The sequence below is a fragment of the Sphaerodactylus townsendi genome, linkage group LG15 (genome assembly GCF_021028975.2).
Source record: "Sphaerodactylus townsendi isolate TG3544 linkage group LG15, MPM_Stown_v2.3, whole genome shotgun sequence".
Lineage (NCBI taxonomy): Eukaryota > Metazoa > Chordata > Lepidosauria > Squamata > Sphaerodactylidae > Sphaerodactylus > Sphaerodactylus townsendi.
This window is the reverse complement of record NC_059439.1, coordinates 5,489,860-5,508,628: the sequence shown is the minus strand read 5'-3', so window position 1 is coordinate 5,508,628 and position 18,769 is coordinate 5,489,860. Positions and strand designations below refer to the sequence as shown.

Below are 18,769 nucleotides of genomic sequence, written 5' to 3'. Positions count from 1 at the left end.
CAAGGTCTCGCAGGGCCCGACAGCTGGTGGGAGAGTGTTCCACCAGGCCGGCGCCAGAGCTGTAAAGGCCCTGGCCCGAGTGGAGGCCAGCCGCGTCATTGAGGGGCCAGGGACCTCCAGTAAATTGGCCTCTGCTGAATGCAGAGGTCGAGCTGGGACATATGGGGTAATGCGGTCCCGAAAGTACGAGGGTCCTAGGCTGCGTAAGGCCTTAAAGGTCAACACCCACACCTTGAAGATGATTCGGAATTCAACTGGAAGCCAATATTAACTAATACTATATACTAATGTCCATGTAGTAATGACATTTTCCCCTCAATGTGTGAAGCATTTTAACATCGAAACCACAAGCTAGGCGACAGTTTCTTCCTGGCCACCTCCAAAGCTCAGATGCAAAATAATAATCAGAACACAGGTAACTGTGCAGTCAAACTGATAAGCCTAATAAACTCATAAACTGTGGGTTGGGACCCCAGTTGGGTCATGAGGCCAGAAGGGAGGAGGAAGAGGAGGGACGGGGTGAACTAGGAGAGGAGGGGCTATGAAAAGGTGTGGGAGGAGATATCACATTCCTGTCACCTTCCTTTCTTTACCTGGCCCAGCTCAGTCCCTCATAGGAAAAGAAAGGTCCAGCCTTCCAGCTGCCTGGCACAGACTGTGCTCTGTGCCCAAGCATTTAAATGCCTTGGGAGATGGCAGCCGGGGCTTTCTCTTTCATCCTGTTGGGTGTACCAGGTAAGCTATTCTAGGTAAGCTGCCCAGCAAGCTAGAGACAGTGCAGGCCTGAATGAAATGAAAAGCTAGCAGGAGATGTCAAATGTAAAGGTCCGCAGAAATCTCTTGAATGCAGCCTGAAAGCTCTAGACTGCCCAGGGTATGTATAAGCAACGTTCCATTTTGTGTTTCTTTTTAAAAAATTGTTTTTATTTTACCCCCCCCCCCAAAAAAAAATTGTAAGAAAAAAAAGTTAATTAAAAGTAATAATAACAGCACTTATTATTAAGGTTTAAACGGATAAAAAAGAGAGAAGAGAAAAAGCAAAGGAGGACTAACAAGGAGAAAAACTAAACAGAAAAACAAAACAGAAAAAGAGGAGGGAGAGGCTGTTTCCAAGAGCACAACAGCCCAGCCACACTGCCGACTCTGGATTTTCTCAGAACTTGTGGGTCTAAAATGCAGACCCTTCCAGTCCGCCTGTCAGAGTCAAGGTCACCAATAACTGGGGAGGCGAGAGCTAAGAAAAACTTGCTCTACAGCTGGCAAAATAGCCCCCATCCCCAATGTGTAGCCTGGGAGGCTCAACCAGCTTGAAATGCCATTCCGCTGGAAGTTCTCCATTTTGTGTTTCTTTGATGTTTTACCCAACACCGTAACTTTGCATTAGAACACTGGATGGTGTTTCTTTGAGCCAATCTAGATGTGATGATGTCCTTGTAACAACTGCAGTCTGAGGTCCTCTTATTTCACTTCCACCCAGCACTTGATCAAGTGCTGAAATGGCCACACCCTCCCAGGACTCTTTCAGTGCTTGAAAAGGCACCCCAAGGGGTGTGGGGCAGAGAATAAGTGTGATGCTCTGTGGGTCTGATCAGGATTGGGTTTCTGTGGCATTTTTAAAATGGCAGCAGTGTCCTTGTGGCAGCCGCAAGGATGCTGCCATGTCTGCTTTGGCCCTCAGTACTTCTGAAACAAGTGCTTGTAAGTTAAAACTGTTGTTTTTTTTGCTGAGTTTTCCAGGTAACGCTAAGTACCATCTTACACTGGAATATGTGTAACTGAGATTATTTTCCCTTCCTTCCCATTACTCCCATGGTTATCCTTCTTTTCTCCCTTTCTTCTCTCCTTCTTTTCATGTCATTTACAAGAAAACCCGTTTTATTTGTTACCCTTTGAAAACCACCCCTTACTAAATTTCATATATATCTATGTCCAGCTCACAGTCTGTTCCTTATCTAAACAGAACAGTTGTTTTTTCACAGTCTCCTCCCTGGTGAATAGAATAATGGTTTTCTGTATAATACCTTCCCTGTCTAAACAAAATGTTATTTCTTTGAGAAATGCACTTCTTGTGGGGTGGGGAGAATGTGGGGTAATATTTTTTTCATTACCCAAATAAACAGTTTTAAGTTTAAATCAGCATTGTACAATCTAGCAAAGCTATAATATTTCTAGCTCTGTGCCATCTTTGATTATAAAATAGATTACTTTGAAAACAGATGAGATTCTCAGATATCAACAAAATCATTCATAACCCCTCAGCTGCGGCTGTCACTGCTAAAATACCAGGATTTTTCAAATACTTTCAGGTTTTTCCACATTTGAGGGTAACATTTTGAGAGTGTCTTTTTAAAAGTATGATTCATGCTTACATCTTGTGTCAAGTAAGATGGGCACTATTGTGAAAAATCCAGTATTTGTCTTTCGAATACATTTTTCTTGTAAGTTTTTTTGTTTGCATTAGCCATATCGACAAAAATTACATGTAACATAGTTTATACCTCCTGATACACATACCATTTGAAATACTCTAGTGGGAGAAAATATCAGATTCATCCTTTTCTTACAAATGGTGAAAGTACATCTTCTCAATAGACTTAAACTGTATTAATCAAGATGCTTCCAAGAAGTGCTGGATTTATTAAATCAAAAATTTCCTGGTATTATGGGATAAGCAGGATAAGAAAAGGCATTTATTACATTGTTCACAGTAATCACCAATCAGAAATTCTGGGCCTTGTTTGCTGCTTTTGGGATGAACACGCAGACTCTTTCAGAAATAATTTCCCAATATTGCGACCCTAAAGTCTATGCTCATTTAAATAAGTGCTTTTAGACTGGACTAACTGCAAAGAATTGTACTGCACAGGTACCAGTTTATATTTTGCATATGTCTATTTTCTGCCACACTACACTTTTTTACTATTAACAATTGGAAGAGTTTTTTAAAAAAAATTACAAATATATTCAAAAATAAAGTATGTTAGTGTCAAGGTAGATTCTCTATAGTCATTCCTTGAAATCTCAATAACATAAAATGTATTAACTTCTAACATGAAGTAATTATGCAGATCATATACATGGCTAAACCATGGTTTGCTGCATGCATGAACATTGCCTGATAGAATGTGATCTAGTGCACAAAATGCATACTCTAATACATTTGCACTTTTATTTTTTTCTGATGTTCAAACAGTGGCCTGTATACACATGTACCATCCTATGAAGAGTACAAGAACACATGCCTTCTTTGTTGCTCCTTCCATGGGATGGTACATGCATATACATGCCAGCATTTGTGCATGAGAGAGAGATTTGAAGGTGCCATCGTAGTATGTGCAGTTGCTTGCCCAGAGATTCAGCCCCCTTTCCACATGATTTCTTTCCATGCTTCTGCCAGGAATGTAGGGGAGACAAACCCTGCAGCAGGCTAAACTCTGTGACAAGCAGGTACATGTGAAGTTGTTTTTCTACATGGATTAGCTGCCACATGGAGCCTTCTTGGTTTGGCTGCTGCATTCAGGATGCCAAAAAGGAACACACAGTGAAACTGAAAGAAAATGACATGTGTCAGAACATTAACAGTACTTTATTAGAATACATTATAATCTATTAACTTATTACAGCTATGGTGCATCTCTTCTTTTCCATGAAAAAATTAATTCTAAATAAGAAACAGGTCTGTTGAATCAGAAATATATGGGAAAATTGCAGTACCCACATGTAGGAAACAGTATCATTTACATGAAGTGGCCCTCATACTGAAAGGACAGTATCGCATGGGTGTCACCTACTTAGCACGTTGCTGTTAAATAGAAAGTGGAGAGCAGTTTGGACTGTATATTCTGTATCGAAAAACACACATTTATTAATTAAAACATTTATATCCCACTCTTCTTTGTATACGAGGCAGAAAAGAACCACCTCCTATATTCTTCTCTGTGGCTGTTTCTGTTTGGAGGGGGGAGCCTTTGCACAGGCGTCACTGCCAAATCGATGCAGCGTTGCTCTCTCCCTCCCCCCAAAACGGTGTTTTTAACCCTTGTTCCCCAAGCAAGATTTTTGGATAACACCGGCTTCCATCCGGTGCTGAATGAACGGCACCAGGTGAAAGCTGGCGTATTTCCTGCGCCGCTCCTGGACGCCTGCTACCTCCTGCTGCCTTCCATCACTCTGTGGAGACCAGGGGACACGCCTCCTGGCCTCTGACCCCAGAGGTGTCGCTCTGGCCATGGGGGTGTGTCCCTTGGCCTCCACAGAGTGACGGAAGGTGGCAGGAGGTAGGAGGCGTTTAGAAGCTATGTCGCCCGTGCGAACTATGCTGATGCACCCCTGCTCAGCTGGCTGTGCGGAAACAGCCGAGTGCCAAGGTAACCTGAATTCATTTTATTCTAAAATATGCAAATTACAAAAATATGTATTGCCTTATTTTGCATGATTCAGTTTTCAGTACTTATAGAGAAAGACAACAGAGCACCACCTTCAAACCACTGAAAGGCCCACTTATCTTTCCCTTGCATGGGGCTTCTGACATTGTACAACTTTGGCTCACTGATGGCACTTGTAGTTTCAATCCACTTTCAATGCACTTGCAACTGAATTTTACTGTGTGAAACACCAAAACCCACTTGCAAAAGATTGCTAAAGTGCATTGAAAATATGTTGGAAGTATAATATTTGGCATCTGTCATACTATATTCACAACTACAAGGATTAGATATGTGCTTTTTTAAAAGCTGAGCTGCTAAGGAGGCAGAATTCTACTCACAATACAGTGTTTGCAGTTGCCACTCTTTGTAGAAATGTCCAATGATGTCCCCCTTCTCCAGCAAGCTAAGAAAAAGCTCCCATATATTTTATTGCATACATTTAAGCAATATATATTTTGCTTTTATCTATTAAGGCAGCCCCCCCCCCCAACTTGTTTTGAGCTGATGGGCACTTTTGGAACTATGGCAGTGTGGTGGTTGCAGCCACAAAATGGGTTTCACAAAATGGTTGCTGCAGTATTACTGCCACCACTAACACAGTGAAGATTTTTGTGTGGTGGTGGCAGCTGCTGCCAAAGCCATGTTTTAAAAAATCTGCACAACTAATCAAATCTCCATTGGTCAGTCAGACACGTTGCTGGGCAAAAGCTCTGAACACTTAAAAAATATATTGTCGAAGGCTTTCATGGCCGGAATCACTTGGGTGCTGTGTGGTTTCCGGGCTGTATGGCCGTGTTCTAGCAGCATTCTCTCCTGACGTTTCGTCTGCATCTGTGGCTGGCATCTTCAGAGGATCTGATGTTGGGAAAGCAAGTGGAGTATATATGTCTGTTGGAGTGTCCCTTCTAATACAGCCCTTACTCTAATACAGACATCAGAAGGGCTGCAAGACCCTTCTAATACAGCCCTTACTCTAATACAGACATCAGAAGGGCTGCAAGACCAAGAACAAGCCACATGAACAAAGATAAAGAGCCATCTAGAGGGAAAGTGTTCTTACCATACATCAAGGGAACCATTGACCGCATAGGAAACCTGATGAAGAAGCATAACCTACAAACAATCTACAGACCCACTAAGAAAATTCAACAGATGCTACGTTCAGCAAAGGATAAGAGGGATCCTCTAGCTACTGCAGGAGTCTACCGCATACCATGCAGCTGTGGACAAGTCTACATAGGAAAATCCACTCAAACGCAGGCCAAGCAGGACACGTGACAAAGAATTACACGAAAGGCACTGCAGACTATTTCAGCCAGAAAATCAAAGCAAAGTACAGCAGAACACATGATAAACTTCAACCTGGACATAGAATATTATTTGAAAAAAAACAGAAATTCTTGGACCACTCTGAAAAGCCACTACTGTCAGACTACACAGAGAAGCCATTGAAAACCATAAGCACATGGACAATTTTTTAACAGAAAGGAAGAAACTATGAAAATGGAACAGAACTTGGCTGTCAGGTGGTTGAAAAAAAATGCTAGAGTCAAGACAGTGTCTAACCAGCTCCACACAAACACAGGATGACTATAGACAAAGGAAACAAAGGCCAGGATACTTCTATTCAGATGCTCCCACCAGTGACCTTGCTATCTCCATTGTTACTCCCATGCTATAGACTTCATTGTTACTCATACTTCTATTCAGATGCCCTCAATGATTGACCTGGTTGCCTTCTTTGTTACTCACAGACAATGTTTCTTCACCCACCCTGGAAACTCCAACAGACATATATACTCCACTTGCTTTCCCAACATCTGCCCTCCTCTGAAGATGCCAGCCACAGATGCAGGCGAAATGTCAGGAGAGAATGCTGCTAGAACACGGCCATGCAGCCTGGAAACCACACAGCACCCAACTTAAAAAATACTTGATGGGTACCAGGGAAGATCTCAGTGGGTGTCATGTTGCCCAAGGACATCATGTTGGCAAGCCCTGTATTAAGGCATTTTTAACAGTAACATTTTTTCAATTGGTCAATTGCCTTGCAAAATGAGTAAACTCTTCTTGATAGTGACATAGATCTACTGCCAAGACACTATGGCTCAGTTCAAATGTAATGCCAAACCACGGTTTGAAGTTAATGTGAATAAACTCAAGTTTTGCATTCTCCCTCACACATTTCCTAATTGTTTGCTGTTTTATTTTAAACAGTAATCTATGGTTTGCAGTTCCCTTCTAGACAAGAACTGCTCAGCAAACCTTGCTCATACTTTAGAAGCAGGAAGTGCAGGAGAGCTGAAGGAGAAGAGGGAGAGGGAGCCGGAGAGCTTAAGGCTTGCTTGCATAATGCCAAACCACGCCTGAACTTTCTCTGTATGACACAAGAACACAGCAGGCTTGTGTCTTTCTTTTAGTACTTAATCTGAAAGTAACATCATCTGATGATTTTGTAAAGTTTGTCTTGCTTCTGACTGTCCTGTTAATTAATGTGTGGAGGTTTCTGGGGAGCAGTTTGGATCCAGCACTCCATAGCTTCACTAATTCTGCATTAGAGGGGGCAGCTGTCTGGGGCTGCTGTTACAGGCAGAAATGCCAACAGAACAGCTTCTCACGAAGCTGAAAAAGTTAATACTACAAAAAAGAAAAGTTCGTATTTATGGTGCCTCAGAATCCTTATATTATTTTGACTGCAACAGCCTGACATATGGTCCTCTCTCTGCAATCTGGCATAAATGTTTCATGGTTGGCAAGTGAAGCAGTCCTAATTTATGGACAAAAGACTTCAGGATGTCTGTTTCAGCAGATCTCAAGTATGAACCCATTGAAATGATCTTCTGAAGATGTTTTAGGTTGCTTTGTAAAGCTGATCAGAGCAAAAACAACAACAATACTGTTCAGCAGGGGTCCCCAACATGGCACCCATGGGCAACACAGTGCCCACCCACACCTTTTCTGGCACCCACCAAATGTTTTAGGAAGTGGGTGTGGCTCAGCAGGGCTTCTGATTGACTGTTGGAAATTTGATTGGCTGTGCAGATTTTACCACCTGAGCCTAGGTGCACTAAGTCTTCTCTGGGAGATAACAGCTTCTCATCATACCCACATGGACCTTAGCTGTCTAAATATTTGCCTAAAGCTCATCAAGAAAGGCAGGCTAATATAGTGAATTAATAAACACTTGCTTTTCCACATACCATGGTTATCCTCCTATTGCGCTTTAACAGAAATAAGTTATATTTTTTGTTTATGCCTCCCTATGTGGACATAAGATTCCTGCCACATTTCAATGGGTTCAAACTGGAGTAGGTTCTAAGAGACTAACAGTGCAATCCTAAAGAGACTTACTTCAGTCCACGCCCATTCATTTCAATGGGTTTAAACTGGAATAAATTCTAAGAGACAACAGCATAATCCTAAAGAGTTATTCCATTATACGCTCATTCATTTCAATGTGTTTAAACTGGAGTAAGTTCTAAGAGACTAACAGTGCAATCGTAAAGAGACTTACTTCAGTCTACGCCCATTCGTTTCAGTGGATTTAAACTGTAATTTGTGGAACTGGGTTTGATTCCTCACTCTGCCACTTGAACTGTGGAGGCTTATCTGGTGAAGCTGGTTAGTTTGTGTACTCCAACACATGCCAGTCAGGTAAGTGCACCTTGGGCTAGTGCTTGTTCTTCTCTGAGGCCTCTCAGCTCCCAACCCACACCTCACAAGGGTGTTTGTTGTAGGAAGGGAAAGGAGATTGTAAGCCCCTTTGAGTCTCCTTACAGGAGAGAAAGGGGGGATATAAATACAAACTCTTCTTCTTCTTCTGGAGTAAATTCTAAGAGACTAACAGTGCAATCCTAAAGTTCTTCCAGTCTAATCACATTCATTTCAATGGGTTCAAACTGGAGTAAGTTCTAAGAGACTAATAGTGCAATCCTAAAGTTATTCCAGTCTAATCACATTCATTTCAATGGGTTCAAACTGGAGTAAGTTCTAAGAGACTAACAGTGCAATCCTAAACTTACTCCAGTCTAATCACATTCATTTCAATGGGTTCTAACTGGAGTAAGTTCTAAGAGACTAACAGTGCAATCCTAAAATTGTTCCTGTCTAATCACATTCATTTCAGTGGGTTCAAACTGGAGTAAGTTCTAAGAGACTAACAGTGCAATCCTAAAGTTATTCCAGTCTAATCACATTCATTTCAATGGGTTCCAACTGGAGTAAATTCTAAGAGACTAACAGTGCAATCCTAAAGTTATTCCAGTCTAATCACATTCATTTCAATGGGTTCAAACTGGAGTAAGTTCTAAGAGACTAACAGTGCAATCCTAAAGTTATTCCAGTCTAAGCCCATTCATTTCAATGGGTTTAAACTGGAATAAATTCTAAGAGACTAACAGCACAATCCTAACATCATTCCAGTCTAATCACATTCATTTCAATGGGTTTAAAGTGGAATAAAGTCTAAGAGACTAACAGCATTATCCTAGTTATACCAGTCTATGCTAATTCATTTCAGTGGGTTTAAACTGGAGTAAATTCTAGGGGACTAACAGCATAATCCTAAAGAGTTATTCCAGTCTAATCATATTCATTTCAATGGTTTAAGTTGGAGTAAATTCTAACAGACTAACAAATTCTAAGCGACTAACAGCACTAAAGAGATTTATTCCAGACAAAATCCATTCATTTAAATGAGTTTAAACTGGGGTAATTCTAAGAGACGAACAACCCAATCCTAAAGATACTTACTCCAGACAAAGCCCATTCATTTCAGTGGCTTCAAACTGGAGTAAATTCTAAGTGAGTGACACAGCAATCCTAAAGAGAGTTATTCCAGTCTGAGCACATTCACTTCAGTGCATTTAAACTTGAGTAAATTCTAAGAGACTAACAGCGCCACCCCAAAGATAGTAGCTCCCGTCTAAGCCCATTCATGTCAGTGGAGTAACTCTGCAGCGATTGTATTGCAAAGGCGGTGGTTGCTGCTCCATCCGTATTGAAGCCGTAACTGGGGTTGGGGGGGTGGTGTCGTCCCCGTCCCCCCCCGCCCCCCCGCCGTGTTCTTGGCTAATCTGGGAAACTTGGTTCTGCAGGCGCCGTGCGTGCGGTCTGCGCCGGCTCAGCCTCCGCCGCGCTCCGTCCGGGTCCAGCATTGTGCCGCCGCCGCCGCCGCCTGGGCGCTGCCTGCCGGGTGGTGCGTGGCCCGCCGGGCGCCTTGCAGGTCCGCGGGCTGGCCGGGGCTCGGGCGCGCGCGCCTTCCTGCTCGCCGGGGCCCGCCTGGCCGCGCTCGGGGCTTTTCGCTGCAGAGCGGCGGCGGCGGCGCCGGGCCCGCAGTGCGCCTGGGAAGCCGGCGGCGGCGCTCGCGCCTCCCTCTCGGCCTGGCTTCCCTTCCCCCGCTGCCTCGCCTGCCCGGTGCATTCTCCGATTAAAGGGAGGAGGAGGAGGAGGGCAGAGAAGGAGCTCGGCCGCCATTTTTTTCCCCCGAACAGAACTGAGCAGCAGGCAAGCAACAGCGGGAGCGGCGCCACCGTCGCGGCTGGCCTCTCCTGCCTGGGGGGAAGGCACCGCGGAGCCCGAGGCGGGCGGCGCGGCGGGGTCCTCTGGGCACGCTCTGCGCCCCGCTTCGTTGGAGAGGGACCCTCCTTTGCAGCAGCAGCAGCCGGGGGGAGGAAAATAGGAGCGCCCCCCCCACCGGCCCCGCTTCTCCTTCGTCGTCCTCCTGCTCTTTCTGCAGGGCGCGGGGGCCGCTGCTGCTGCCCGAAAGGAGACCCCCTCCCCCCCTGCCCGCAATCCTTCCCTTCCCCAGCCCTTTTCCTGCCCGCCCGCCCTCCTTGCCTGCATAAGAGCAGGGAGCAGGCGGGCAGGGAAAGGGACGCCGGGGCTGCAACGGAGGAGGAGGAGAGAAAGACCAGGCGAAGACCGAGAGCAGCCGCAGCAGCAGCAGGGAGGAGGAGGAGGAGGAGGAGGAGGGCGCCCGCCCGCCCGCCGGCCCGGGGGGCGAAGAGGACTCTGCCGCGCGCTCCCTCGGCCGCCTTGGCACGCGGCGCCCTTTTGAAAAAAAAAAATCCCCCCCCCCCCGGAATTTTTGGCTCTTCTTTTTTTTCGCACCGGGCCGGATCCGCCCGGACTCTGCTCCGTCACGTGGTAAGTGCCGCCGCCTGGTTGCTGGCCTCGCCTCTGCCCGCCTGGTTCGCTCCGGCTCGGCTTCCCCGGTGGTGGTGGTGGTGCCCTTGCTCGGCCCTGAGCGCCCTGCCTTTGTTAGCGCGCCTGGCTGCCTGGCTGGCGGCGCCCCCGCAGGAGCCGCGCAACAACTTCTGCTGACCCGCTTTCCTGCCCCCCCTCCCCACCTTGCCCTGCCCCGGAGCGCCCCCTCCCCGCTTATTCCCAAACCCTCTCTGGGTCTTTCTCAGCCGAAGGAGAAGCGACCCAACTTCCTTGCCTTCCCCGGTACCAGGCACGGCCGGGGCTCTAGCCCTCCATGATGACCCTTCTTCTCTCCCCCCCCCCCTTACTTTTCCTTGCTTGCGTGCGAGGCGTTTGAAGCGTGTCCTTGCCAACCCCCTCCCCCCCCCCCCAATAAAAGGTTCTTTTAAGGCAAAACGAAAAATTATTTTAAAGCTCCATATAGGTCGAGATATACACTTCCCTCCCCCCCACAAGGTTGCAAAAAATTGCTTGCGGTGCTTAGTTCGGCGGGGGGGCAGGGGAAGGACAGCGGAGGAGGAGGCTGACCCTGACCCTCCTGGTGGGTCCCCCTCCACGAAAGGGAGGGCTTAGCGGGGGGGGGCGCCGGGGGGAAAACCCCCGCCGGCTGACTTTATCCTGCGAGCGGGGACGGAGGCGACCTCTCCCGCACTGCTGCTCACTTAGCGATTTCGCCGACAACAAAAACACTCGGCCCTCCCGGGCGGCTGCAGTCGCCGACTGGCGGCGGGGGCCCCTCCCGGTTATTTTTAAAGCTCCCTGGTCAAAGAGGAGGGGGGGGGAAAGGGGGGGGGCGCTTTGGGCAAAGTGTTGCAGCTCGATTGCGCGGGGGGGGGGGGCGGAGAGTGGCTGGCTCCTGATGGCGCCACTTTAAATTGGAGGCTCCCCTCTCCTTTGGCGCTGTGAGCCGCCCCACCGGACAGGCGGCCTCTTTGTGCCGCGGCTTCTCTCTGTACTTCCCCCCCCCCCCTCCCGGTACGTCTCCTCTCCCCCCCCCCAAGTTCCCTCACAGTCTCCCTTTCCCCCATCCCTCCCCAATTTCCATTTCCAAACACCGCTTTGGGGTGTGGGTGAGTGCGCGCGCGCCCGCCCGCGCGCGCGCTTGTGTGTGTGTGTGTGCGCTGGCGATTTCGCCGTCACGTGGCTGGCTGGCAGTCATTTTTGTGTGTGTGTGCGTTGTTGGTGCCTGCTCCTGTTGTCGTGGGGGTATTGTCGAAGAGGAGTCAGGAACATAACAATGCATTTGCTGCTCCCTCACTTCTCTTTTGTGTGCGCCGCCGTTTCCAAACTCTCAGCCTGGGTCAGTAGTGGCGGGAGAAAGAAAGACTCCACTCCAACTCTTGAACCGTTTAAAGAAACCGGGCACCAATTGCATAACCCTTGTTTTGCATAATCTCTAATGCGGAGGGTTGTCATAAGGCTTGAAATTATTGGAATCTGGTGTAGAATTGGCTCCCATGTAGTAAGTAGGGTGCTCCTTATTGCTGGTAAAGGGGGTTTCTGTCCCTAGCTGAGTTTGCTGGTTGATTTGGTTGTAAAAGCTTGTGTGTGTGGTAGATTTGCTTGTCTGCTGATTGACTTGTTTGTAAAAGCATTCCCCCCTCCCCTGACTTATTTGGACCCTACAAAGGGGCATTCTTTTTCCTGAAGTGAATTTTGTCCCAGCCAGGATTCTTATGCTGCTGGACTGCTTGCCTTTTTTGTCCCAGCCAGGATTTGGATTCTTATGCTGCTGGACTGCTTGCCTTTTTTAAGATTTAAGATTTAGAATTGGTGGGAATATTTTTATTCTTAAAGTTAACATTAAACAATTTCTTAACTTTTTGAACATCTTAAGATGGCCCAGTGTGGAGTGGAGTGAAGTGCTTCCTCCCCTTTACCCTATGGACTTAGAGTGCCTCGATTTGAAACTTGTTCAGAAATACAACATTTATTTGTTTAGCATCTTAAAATGTAGTTGGGGAAGCTTGGGTTTTGGTGCGTTTGTGTGTGCAGGGACTGTATCCTGAACACTGACTCAGGAACAATTTGGGCCTTTTTCTGCCTAGCAGTTATGTCATGTCATGTGATACTGTGTGTGTATGTATTTGTGATGCGTAGTGCTAAAAATAAGGCTTAGGTAAAAAGCCCTTCCCTTAGAAGTTAAAATGTGTTGTGAAAGTGGGAAAGCCTTTGATTGCAATAGCCCTTCTAAAATTCTAGAAGCAACAGCAAAGCAAGCCAGGTAATCCTTCTGGTTAACTGATAGACATTGAACTTCTAGATTTCACAGGGGAAAGTGTGTGGCATTCAGAATACGGCTTTGTGAGTATGATTGTAGGTACAGGCAAGGGTAATTTTAAGCATTTAAATTGTGCTCCGAGAAGATTATTTAACTCTACTGGCAGGATGTCGTTCAGGAAGAATCGGTCAGCAAAGTAATTGTCACGTGGAAACACCCCTGTATTTTAGATACAGAAAGTGTTGTGGGATTTGGTAATGTCATGAAAAGGTGTAATAAGAGGATCAGAGTGCTGCCAACTTACAAGACCTATATGCCTGGTTTTAATTACTCAGCATTTTGAACATTTGGAAGAGACGGAAACAAACAAACAAAATTTTGAGTGTGCGTTTTTTGTGTTGGTTAGAAGTTAGCTCCTGTTCACAGGAGTCCCTGAAATATTTTGTGTCTGCAGACATAAACAGTGTCTGGTTCACATGATTGGGGTACGATGGGATGTTTATAACTTATAGCCTATGGCTGTAGTTACCCCTGTCTCCATATGCTGCTGGAGAGAATGTCTTTTATGCAACTGGGCTTTGGCAGACCAGTGTTACCTAGTTTGTGTCCAGAAACCTAATTTTGGCCCTGAATTAAATTAACTGGCACTATAGAACATTTTTTGTGTGTTTGCTTTAATTGATGTAATCACAATAAATCATGTTTTTGTCAGGTGTCAGGACAGTCATTTTGTGGAGTCATGACTGCCAGTACATTTACAGTGCCTTCTGCTTTCATGACTACACCCCACTTTGCCACATTCATGATGCTGACTGATGGAGTGGGATCCAGCCTAAGCCATTTACACTGGCTGCCCATTGAGTTCTGGGCCATCTTCAAAGTGCTGGTTTGGGCCTACATATCTGAGGGACTGCATCTCCCCATATTGCCCTAATAGGGCCCTCTGCGCTACAGAGGAGCGCCTGTTGGAAATCCCCGGCCAAAAACAGATCCAGCTGGCCTCGACAAGGGCCAGGGCTTTTGCAGCCCTGGCCCCTACCTGGTGGAACAGGCTCCCTAAAGAGACCAGGGCCCTGCGGTATCTGCAGAGCTTCCACAGGGCCTGTAAAACGGACCTGTTCTGCCAGGCTTTTGGCCAGCCAGGGTGACCACCAGACCCTCACACCATCCTGGTCTCCCGTGGGTGGGTATAGGGTAGGAATGTCACCATCAGTTAATATATAGTAACATAGGAAACATTGATCTGAATTAAATTATTTTAAGTGGTTTTATTGTATTTATTGTTTTATGTGAATGTACACCGCCCTGAGCCCTCTGGGGGTAGGGCGGTCTAGAAGTGAAATAAATAAATAAGTTGTGCTATAATACATTTGTGCTGCAGGACTTCCTGTTGTGTTTTCCCTTTCCAGTCTATCACAAAACCAAACTGAAACTTGCTACCTCTATGATGTATGCATAGATTTAATGTCATGTTTATTTACTTGGGGTATACCCCACCATTCCTCCCATTTGGCGACCCAGATTGGCGAGCATCGTTGAAATAAAAAAGAGAACAATGAGAATATAATATTCCTCACAGTATTCCCATGGATAGGTTAGACTGAATGTGTGTAACTGACCAAGGTTGTCCATGGCAGAGGATTCAAACGTGGGCCTTCGAAATCCTGATCTGATGTGACCGCAGTACACACTGGATGTGGCTGTCCAGTATCTAGCAAGAGTCAGTGTGGTACAGCAGTTAAGGTGCTGGACAAATCCAGCTTCCAATCCCACTCCACACTGTTCTAATGATCATTGGGTGATTTTAAGCCAGTCATTCTCTTTCAGTCTAACCTTCCACAAAACATTGGTACGAGGGCACAGTGGAAAGTGAGCACCATTCATTCTCTCCTGAGCTGTTTGGAGGAAGGGTGGACTAAAAACAAACAAACAACTTGAAAATGTGGAAATTGACTCATGGTTATTCTTAGTATAATGAGAAGAAAGGTGAAGTTTTTATAATGGAGGGACTCAAGTCCCTATTGAAGGTTGTCTCCCCCCCCCCCCATTCAGTAAGGATATAAACACTGCTTTAGTCTAGTAGATAAATTCATAGGCATTTCATTAATTAGCATTAAATTTCACTTCTGATATTATGACTTCCCCAATAACATTGCTTATGAATTTCTCCCTTTATGAACTTTGCAGTGTTTTAAAAATCTGAGCTTTTCAAAATTGTGAGTATAGGTCAGGGGTCTGCAGCCTGTGGCTCTCCAGATGTTCATGGACTACAATTCCCATCAGCCTCTGCCAGCATGGCCAATTGGCTGCAGACCCCTGGTATAGGTGAAGTAATTGTTAATGGGTATCTGTGCAGTTCTTGAATGGGCAGAGTTGTCGCATCAGCTTGGCCTAGTTGAATGGCGGATTATTGCTATGATGTGCTTTGCTCACTGTCAACAGATAAGCTCTGAGCACCTCAAAGGGAGCAGACAAGTTGGGACTTCTTAGCCAATTAAAAAAGCCCTCAACAACATTTGGCTTGTAAAAGGGCCCTTTCCTTCAGTACATATTCTCAAAAAAGTTTTTACTCATGTTTTACATTAGAAGTAGGCAACTGCCAGCCTAGAGGCCCAATTCAACCCCAAAGGTATCCTGTGTTGCTACCATAACTGCTCTGTGTTGGGTGGCTATTTGAGGTTTCTAACTTTTGTCTCCCTGTACAACCCTCCAGCAGCAAATGGAAACTTTTGTATAGTCCTCTCACTATGTTGTGTTTTTACCTCACTTGGGAGAAGGTGAGGGACACAAATGAGCTAATGAGATGTAAACGTTTATCAAAGCTCCCAAAGCAACAGCAAAATCTAAACCGTTAAGTTGGATCCAAAGGTTCTTCTCCACCAATATAGGGGCATTTATGCTAACTGAATGACGGGGGGACGGGGACAATTTTTGTTGACCATCCCCCACTTTGCTCCCCAAAGTGTGCACAGAAGTTCTCTGGTCCTGAGGAACAGAATTACAGGGCCCACTATTTGCTGCAGGGGGAAGAGGAAGTGAAGAAAAGTCTTATTTTGCTCATAGTGCTTTGGATCCAACCTTGTGTCCTTATCAACCTAAAGAGCGGAACAGATGCCACTTCAAAGCTTAAACAGTTTATGCTGGAAATGAATGCCATGAATCTTTAGGTGCCACTAGACTTCTGTTCTAGAATTAAATGTGTTCAGAATGAAGAAATGAAAATGCAGTATAGCTGCTGTGCTAATAATATAGGACTGATCTACACATGCGGAAAAATGGGGTGGTAAAATCCTGAACAGGCAGAGTGAATTTTAGGCACCACATCTGATTGCTGGGGGAGGGGGGAAGAAATGCTTCTTTTGAATGCTTCCTAGATTTTTTTTTTTAAAAAAGGACTCCATTCAAGTTAGATAATTCTACTGCATTTGGGAGAGAGGTGCTACCTCACCTTACCCTCAATGTATTGTTGTTATTATTATTTAAATTTTTGGCAGGAGCTTTTTTCATACAAGACAGTACTAAAAAGGTTACCTCACAATCTAAAGTGGCATAGTTCACTCTACTGTATTGTAGATCAGACCTTTGTTTTAGATATTACTTTTCAGTCTTTTATGGACATATTTTTCTGCTTTTGATTGGACAAAAATAATTGCATGCCATTCATGATGCAGTATGCATGTCTACATCTAGTTCTTCTTTGTGGTTTCAGGAAAACGACAGCATAAACAAACGCCCCTTCTCAACAGAGGTTTGGGAGTTGAATATTGGGTTCTGTACTCAATTCATTTTCTTAATTCATTTTTACCCTTCCTCTCTTCCCAATGGCATCTTGAGTAGTTTACATTGTTGCTCTGTTCTCACATACCAACCTGGTGAGGCAGGTTAGGGTGAGTGTGTGTGGTAGGCCCCAGATCACCCAGCAGGCTTCTTTGCCATGATCAGAATTTGAACCTGACTGTCTCACATCCTTGTTTAACACTCTAGCTACTATACCACAGATGGTATTCCATACCACGCTGGCTTTCCAGTTTCATGAGGGAAAATAACTGTGGGGGCTTCTGTGCTGAAGGACGAAAAGGTAGCAAATTCTAGCTCTGGAGGTCATGTGGCCCGTGGTATTTTGCCATTTTTCAGAACCTAAGCATGATTATGGTTGCAGTGATATGTCCAAATCATGGAAACCACAAAAGGTTTCATACATACTGCTGTGTTTGTAGAGACATATTCCCATGTAACAGGTTTTTGTGCATAGCACAATGCATCTGCTTTGCCCTTGTGAATTATATTTACTAATCAGAGCCAGTAGTTTGCACAGCATGTCCTTTGGGAATAAAGCCAGGTTTACCTCTGGAACTACTGCTATAATTTTACATCTTGCAAAAATCAGGTTCCATTGAACTGAAATGTGACTTTTCTTTACCAACTGTTTAATTGATTAATTAGATTGTTATCCTGCTCTCCCTGACACAATGTTCTCAGAGAGGCTTTCGACATTGTTTCAATGAAACCGTACACAATTTATTATGAAGCCTTAAAATCCCCAATCGGGTGAAACAGTTTGAAACTTAAAAAACATTCCCCTCCCCTAACCCCCATACTGCACAATTAAATCAAAGAACAGAAGAGGAGAAGAAGGCGGACCAGCTAAGATAGGTCAAACCCTGTTGCTGCCTTTAACTATAGACCTGGTGAAACAACTTCATCTTAGAGGCCCTGCAGACTTTAGATAGATCCCACAGGGCCCTGGTCTCATTAGACAGAGTTACCGCAGGCCAGAGCTGAGAAGGCTTGGGATCTAGTTGAGGACAGTCGGACGCTTTTGGGGCCAGGGATTGTGGCAGTGGAGTTCATGGTGCCACAGCTACACATCAAGATCTCTCTGCTTCATTGGTGGCTGTTAAAAAGAGTACTGGGGACAGTCCTAGGGATTGGAGTAGTAGCAGCTTCTGTTCTGACGATGGAGTAATGCTTCTGTTTGCACATTGTCTTGTTTAATTATGGGTAAGGATTAGCTTGAGAGCCTCATGACACTGAGCGGTAAGCTGCAGTACTGCAGTCAAAGCTCTGCTCACCACCTCAGTTCGAACCCAGTGGAAATTGGTTTCAGGTCGCTGACTCAAGGTTGACTTAACTTTCCATCCTTCTGAGGTTGGTAGAATACCCAGCTTAATGTGGGTAAAGTTCAAATGGCAAACCACCTCTGCCTCGTCTGCCTAGTAAATGTGATGCTATGTCATCCCATGGGTCAGTAATGATGCAGTTCTTGCCTAGGGGAATACCTGTCAGGATTCTTTACCTTTCAAGATTAGCTACAGTGTTTATCCCCACCTGAGGACTACATGAGAAACGGCAAAATAGGTAAGAGTGTAATTTAATTGTAGAACCTTTGTGCACGGATGTGGTTTACAAACCCCAGTTATGTAAATTCTCACTTAAGTTGCCCTAGATCTCCAAGGACCCAACTTGGTTGTTGAAAACCTTTGATTTTTCTACTGAAAAGCTGTAGGGAAACGGAAAGCTTCAGAATTGGTATGTTGTGCTGGCCTGTCCAAGATAGCTCCAGGCTAGCTTGATCTCAGGTCTCAGAAGCTAAGCAAGGTCAGCTGTGGTTGATATTTGGATGGTCCACCTCTGAAGAATGCCAGAGTTGTTGCCTTGAAAACCCAGTGAGATCACCATAAAGTCAGCTGTGACGTGACAGCACAAAAAAGGTGAGGAAAGTTCAAGGGGAATCTGATTGAATTCACTAGGTATACTTGAGACTGTTGTCATTCTTGTCCAAGTTCTTTATCTTCAATATGAAGATAATAATTCTGCTTGCTTTAGGTTGCTGAAATAATTTGTTACATGTCTTAGCATATTTATATAGCAGAACATAGATGCTGAGTTTTATAACTTGCCTTCTACTTAGGCT

At 45.2% G+C, this 18,769-nt stretch overlaps 1 protein-coding gene across 4 annotated transcripts in view; it reads left to right on the top strand.

Annotated features, from left to right (window-relative positions):
* KANSL1 (KAT8 regulatory NSL complex subunit 1) overlaps nucleotides 1-18,769 on the top strand; it is a 181,638-nt gene that overhangs the window by 14,682 nt on the left and 148,187 nt on the right. For 2 of the 4 annotated variants that reach the window (XM_048516899.1, XM_048516895.1), the window contains exon 1: nucleotides 9,867-10,574. The exons of the other annotated variants lie outside the window; for them this stretch is intronic. The gene's annotated coding sequence lies outside the window, so the exon portion shown is untranslated. Of the gene's footprint in view, nucleotides 1-9,866; nucleotides 10,575-18,769 lie in introns of those variants that run through there. 4 annotated transcript variants of the gene reach the window in all.